The sequence below is a fragment of the Herpailurus yagouaroundi genome, unplaced genomic scaffold, assembly GCF_014898765.1.
Source record: "Herpailurus yagouaroundi ecotype Mexico unplaced genomic scaffold, PumYag 210, whole genome shotgun sequence".
Taxonomy (NCBI): Eukaryota; Metazoa; Chordata; class Mammalia; order Carnivora; family Felidae; genus Herpailurus; species Herpailurus yagouaroundi.
In genome coordinates this window covers 14,584,061-14,591,165 of record NW_024412441.1, presented here as the reverse complement: position 1 = coordinate 14,591,165, position 7,105 = coordinate 14,584,061, and positions in this window count along the sequence as shown.

Sequence of the window (7,105 nt, the reverse complement as noted above, 5' to 3'; positions counted from 1 at the left end):
AGTCTGTAGCCTCAGCTAGGGGAATAAGGACTGGGACCGGGAGGGGTTGGCTCTTAAGAGAGGAAAGGATTTGCCACCCGCATCACAGCTTGCTTGCAACAGAACCTGTGAGCTTAGCTAGTTCTGGTTGTACATCCGTTATTCCTAAACGAGTGTTATCAGTGCCAAAAGGCAACATTCCCTGCCCTGGAGACCGAGCTCCTAAATCTTGAAAGGTAAATTAGAAGTAGAAATGGACTGGCCAAGTGTCCAGAATGGGTTACAGATATATAACCTAATCTGAACAGTTAGTCCTTCTGCTAATTGTTGAAATAGCCATGGGAGCCTGCAGAAACAGCTGTTATACTCGGTACAGGTGTCATAAAACCATAGGCCAAAGATACATCTAATTGGTCTTAGGAGGTAAGATGCAAAAATAGAGATGTAGAGGAACAATAAAGTCCTTTTGTTTTAAGGACTTTGTTTACACGTATCACCAAAATAGCCTAAGGAAGAATTCTATGAATGTCATAGTCCTCCCAGAGAATTATTACAACAAATCTATAATATTGGGTTTTTAAAATATTTATTTATTTATTTATTTATTTATTTATTTATTTTTATTTATTTATTTATTTATTTATTTTTGGGAGACAGAGCACAAGCAGGGGAGGGGCAGAGAGAGAGGGAGACACGGAATCTGAAACAGGCTCCAGGCTCTGAGCTGTCAGCACAGAGCCCGATGTGGGGCTCGAACCCACGAAGCACGGGATCATGACCTGGGTCAAAGTTGGGCGCTTAACCCACTGAGCCACCCAGGTGTCCTGTATGATATTTTTTTTTTAATTTTTTAAGTGTTTATTTATTTTTGAGAGAGTGAGAGAGAGTACGAGCAGGGGAGGGGCAGAGAGAGAGGGAGACACAGAATCCGAAGCGGGCTCCAGGGTCTGAGCTGGCAGCACAGAGGTCCATGTGGGGCTCAAACTCACAGAGCACGAGATCATGACCTGAGCTGAAGCCGGACGCCTAACCAACTCAGCCACCCAGGTGCCCCACAAACCTATAATATTGTTTTGTGCTAAGGCCAGTTAAGTTTGGAACCAATAAATTAAAACAAACCTGGACCTTGGATTTACAGAAATTTTGTTCCCAAGGCATTAAAACGTAATTGGAGTTCTTATCACTAAATGGCATGGCATTGGCTCCAGCATGACAGTTTAGGAAAAACAGTAAACTCCAACCAGGAATTGTAGTGTAAGAGTTGATCTTAGACCTCTAATTAGTGCTTTTTTTTTTTTTTGATTATCATTAAAAATTCCCCTTGTGGCAAGTCAGTTAACTTCTCTAGATCTCTGTTTCCTCATTTAATAGAGGAATTTAATAAGAAGGAAGAATACAGACCAGGTGATCTCTCAAATCCTGGAGCATGCAACAAACAGGTATTCGTTCTGTCACGTCCAGATGCCTTCTTCGTACTGACTTGGTTCTGAAGTCACTTGAAGGACCTACAGTTCCTGTGAGGTTAAACATACTGAGGCAATGGGGCACCTGGGTGACTCAGCTGGTTAGACTTCGGCTCAGGTCATGATCTCATGGTTCGTGAGTTCAGGCCCCGCGTTGGGCTCTGTGCCGACAGCTCGAAGCCTGGAGCCTGCTTCTGATTCTGTGTCTCCCTCTTTCTCTGCCCCTCCCCTGCTCAAATAAATGTTAAAAAAAAATACTGCAGGAAGGGAGCTTAGGTGGCTGCTAGTTCTGATACAGGCTGCATTCTCTGTGTCATCGGAAGTCTTTTCTCCATGTGGTGACCCAGGGCCGTGGGGGATCTGATTGTGATTGTTGTCACCTCTGAATTTCTACAGCACTTTCTGACTGTACCACTTATCTGTCAGTTAGTGTGGGCTGCCTGGAGTGATCTTTCTGCACTAGGTATTTGAGGACAGGGTCTATGGTATTCTTCAGTGTTATTCACCAAATAGTCCAGACTCTTCACCCCTGCATGTGGGACAACTTCTCAGCCCCCTAGAGTTTCGGGGAGAGAGGCCACCTGACTGGTTCTAGCTAATAACTAGTGAGCAGAGTGACATTTAGCACGTCCAGTGGACTATTCAGTTGCCTGAGTAGTTGCTTGCTACCTATGACCAGCTAAGTTCCAGGTAGTGACTTTTCTGGTGGTCTGGGTACAGGAGTGAGAATGATGCCGAGGCAGAGCAGAGCTCCCAGGCAAACCACTATGGTCTTAGGCAGTGTGAGGAGAAGCCTGTTATTTTAAGACCTTGGGATTTGGGGACTGTTTATTACAGCAGCATGCCATGGCCCATTCTGACTAATAAAGGGTCATTGTGTGTCATCATCTTTGCTTCCCCAGGGCTCCAAATGACATGGTAGTCAATACCAACTGTGGCATGAATGACTGAATCGCTCTTCCAATCTCTCCCACTGGAGTAGGGATTGTCCATATATCCATTTGTCCTCTCTAGAGCACCTGCCCCAGGACTGTGAACATAGCAGGTGCTTGGCAAGACCCATGGATTGATTTATATGCTTACGAGTCCCCAGATGCAACCCAATATCACAGCTAGAGATGTGGTGTGTGATGTCACTTTCCATATGCTGCCTGAGAGAGTGGGACTCAGGGTCAAAGGCACTGAGGAAGGAGGGGCAGCATGCCAGTATCTACCTTTAAGCTCTATGGGGTTACCTCTGACCCCTCCATCTCTTTGCAGGGTGTGAGTGAAGCTTGCTCTCTGGGTCACTGCAACAGAGTTCAGAGCAGAGACAGGGCCAAAATTAGAAGATGCAGCAGGCCAGGCATAGGCCAGCAACAAGAGGCAGGACCTGGGGTGGGGTTAGAAGCTGGGCTGGAACTCAGGTGGGGCTGGGCCAGGCCAGGCCAGGCCAACAGAGCTCTGGAAGGCTTCTCCTGTCATTATGCTACTACGTGTCCCATCCTGTGGCCCAGGTGGTTGACTTCTGCTCCACAGAGCACGTGTGGAATGTATGACAGTCCCTGACCAGGCAGACCTTTGCAGAAGCCATTAACATTCTATAAACGGCAACTTGCACAGCAACAAGGACATGAATATTGATATGCTAGGCTAAGGTTCTGGCACCCCCTCTCTGCTTCTTTTAGCCAATCTAAACAATAGCCACAGAGTGTTTCTTTTTGATTAGAGTAAACCATCTTCAGACATGGATCTTCCATCTCTCTAACATCCTGTTGTGGGGAGAGTCTTCTGGGGCGGAGGGGAGATTGCTGAAGAGGAAAATATCCATCCCTACAAAATGGCTTTTTTTTTTTAAGGCATTAACTCTGGTTATGCTGTTCCCCACTTTAGAATGACCAGTGTCTCTCAAGGAAAAACTTCAAACTTGTTTACAGGCTCAACAGAGTCTTAATTATCCCAACCAACCTAGCTTTCCTCCTCTTACTGCCTGCCATACTGCCTGGTTGCTTTCTCATCCCACACAGCCATACTCTTACTACTCATGCTCTGCACACTCTGTTCCCAATGCCTCCAGTGCCCTTCCCTCTTCTCTTTGCCTACTGGAATGTCTAGACCTGCTGGTTGATGCCTTCCCAGGCAAGGGGTGAACCTGCCTCTGGGAGCACCCCTAATCTTATTGCAGCATTTATCATGTGGCCCTGGGGACTCTTGCTCAATCGGTCCTTTTCCCCGTGAGCTTAATTTTTGAAGGAGGGGGTACCGTCTTGATCATCTTTGTTAAGTTCTGAAATCATTTTTCTTCCTTTCCCTCTCCCAAAGGTCACAAAATTACTAGGCCATAGTTGGAATGGACAGGGCATCTAATTTAGCACCACTGCCATCTCTGTCCTATCTTTCAGGACTACACAGGGGCCAAGAGAAGGTGAAAGTAGATAATAGTTATTGATTGAAATTTTACATTCTCAAGTTTCCCACCTGCAAGGACTTGTTTTTCTTTTCACAGGAATCTGGAGCAAAGGGTTATTTTGGATACCCCACTCTCTCCCCAGCAGTCCCCTTCAGGTAAATTTAAGGTAAATTTCCCTCAGCAACCTCACATCCGGCATTGCAGTGGTGATCCCAGAGAATACAGATTTGTGTGCCGCCGGGTTCGAGAGTTAAGCAAGTGAGAGGTTTATTTAGAAATAAGGATGTAAGAAGAGAAGGAAATTAGCGATGTTTGAATGTAGAATACTGGCATTCGCTTTCCATTTAAGTATTCATTCAATACAAAACAGGCAGTGTATTTGGCCAAGTCTTTGAGTGACTCCACCCCAGACAGAAAGACTTGTAATTAAGAGGCGTGCACTTGTTGTGATGAGCACCTGGTGTTGTATGGAAGTGTTGAATCACTATGTTGTACACCTGAAACTAATATTATGCTCTGTGTTAACTAATTGGAATTTAAATAAAAACTTAAGTGAAGGGTTAAAACCCACAAAAAAGGAAGGTGAGGTCACACTGGTATTGGTCGCATTTGAGAATTGCAGCCTGATTATTTACATGGCGTAACAAACAGATGCTGTCCTTCTGCAACCGTACCCAGGTCACAAGGAATTTTGGTGTTGGAAGTTTGTAGGTTACTGGCTTTTAAGAACGCCTATGCACTGAGATGTCAACAGACCCTATTTATTTATATATACTTGGGAGGTCTTGTCTGGGGACGGGTGGAATAGGATATCATGCAAAAAGTTCAAGTTCATCATGCCCTTAATTCTAAACTTATTTCCTATTTAACCCATTGAAAAGGAGGTATTTTGGCCAATGTTTTTCAATCCTGCGTACTTTTCTGTTTGCACGGTAATCTCACCCAGAGAAAGTACAGAGAAGGTATGAAACCCTCATGGATCCCTAAACTCATGAAATCCTTGCCTTTCTAGACTTCCCAAGAGGGATGGGGGGAGGGCGAGGCAAATGGAGCACTCACCTCAGGTACAGAAGTTCAAGTGTGCCAATAAACTCAGTAACATAAGTAATATTTTAATGCAACATTTAAATTTACTTAAAAGTTGGATATTATGCCCATTCATTTTTACATTAATTTTGATTTTCAAAAATATTGCATTCAAATATTACTGATTACTTAGCTGATTATTTTATTATTGGTACCCCTTAAATTTTGCCTGTCAAGTATCTCAGCTCTAGTGCTGGTTCTGCTTCCCAGATGCATGTCCAATGATGGAGCCCTGTTTGCCATTGCCTTCAATCACATGCCCCCTGAAGGGGGAAACAAGTTTAATAACAATAACATGGTGGAAGGAAAGAGCAAGGAGGAAAAAGTTCTGATGAACAAAGACATATAAAAGTTAAACAGCAATGAGACATCCCACTCACGCTTTGTCCAACTGACAGATTTTAAAATACACCTCCAGCTGGTGGGAGTGGCCATGTAAGGCATAACTTTTATATCCTGACTTTTTACATGCTCAAGATCTCAATAGTCCCTAAGACTGCATTTTAGCACTCTCTACCCAGCTGCCCTATTCATCAGGGCGTGCTGGGAGAAATTGTAAGATCAGGCAGAGCAGCGATTTCAGGCCTTAGGAGATCACCTTGGGACTTTCTGATCATTCTTGCGTCCTGTGTTGCTGCCCTTGGTATCCAGTTGTTTCAGGGGACTGCCTCCTTCCTCACCTTTAATCCTTTTTAAGCCTTTAAACTACACACCATGATAACCTTTTTCTCCTGAGAAAATGCAATCGAGGGGTGGGTTTAAAATTTTGGTCTACACTAACCAAATCCGCCAGATAAAAACTCAGTTTATCGCGATGCCTACAAAGTCCCTGACTTGGATCGGCACCAGGTGGGGGGAGCGCCGAGGTTCTCTTTTTCCGTGTGCACAACCTCCTGCTCGCAGGTAGCGGAGATGACCTCTTCCCAGCCTAGTCCTTGGGCTGTAGCAGCCGGGGCCGCGCCCAGGGCCTCTGCGCTCTCGCCCCGCCCCCCCAGGTTCGCGTCCCCCGGCGCGGGGCCGTCCCTCGCCCGGCAGCCTACCCGGTCCCCGGCTCCCCGCGGAGGAAATTCTTCCCTAGCAGCCCAAGGCTCGCCTCACGTGATCAGCCGCCGCCGCGGCTTCCAGCGAGAGTTTAAAGGTTACGGAGGAAATTAGCGCGGACACAGGCATTCGCCCCCCGGAGGGCGCGCCCCGTTTTGCCGCAGCTCGACGGCCGCTGTCAGCGCGCTGATCAGAGCCATGTCCCCCAAAAGGGCACAGGCAAGGCCCGGAGTAAATATGAAGTCACTTTGTAAAATATAAACAAACACAAATAGAGCCGGGGCTCTACTGAGCTTTCAGTTGTCAACAAGTTCTCGCGGCCCGAAAAGTCCAGGAGAGATCCCAAAGGGGGGAAATGCCCCCAAAGCAAGGGAAGAGAGAATGAATGTTTAAAAAACTCGCACCAAGCTTTGCACGCCCCTCCCTTCTCCCCTCCCCCACCGCGGTGGAGCAGGGACTCTCCGGACAGAATGACAGACAGACGGGCCAATACTCCGCCCGCTGCTCTCGCCCGCCTCGGCCCGAGTGGGGTGGGACTGGGGGAGGGTCCCGACTCTCCTCCCGCAGTGCGACCCCCACCACTCCCCCACCCCCCGGCTCTACGAGACCGTGTTGGCCGTGGAGCCCCGGGGAAACGCGCGGTCCGCTGATCTCCCGGTGGAGACCAGAGACGAGGTGTCCACGGCCCGAGGCGTCCGCACCGCCGTCCGCAACGCCGCCACTCCCCGGGGTCCCGCGCGGGTCCCCTGCTCGGCTCCCCCGCCCGCCGCCGCGACCCGGCAGGCTCGCCCTCTCTGCGTCGTTCCTCTCCTTAGCTCACTTTTCCCGTATTGCTCCCCCAACAGGCAAAACTTTCTATTTCCCCAAACACAGGAGCGCGCGCGCGCGTGCACACACATATACACACACACATACACACACACACACACACGCGCGCACACACACACACACACACACACACACACACACACACTGACGTCTTTTGCGCATTTCCTGCATTAGAGGGAGGGAGACTCGCTCGCACACCGACGGAGGGAGAAGAGACCGAGGGGGAGAGCGGGCGGGCGGCGAGCGAGCGGCAGCCGAGAGCGGGGACGCGGGGAGCGCGGCCGGCGGGCGCCGGCGCCCGGGAGGTGGGGCCGCGCCG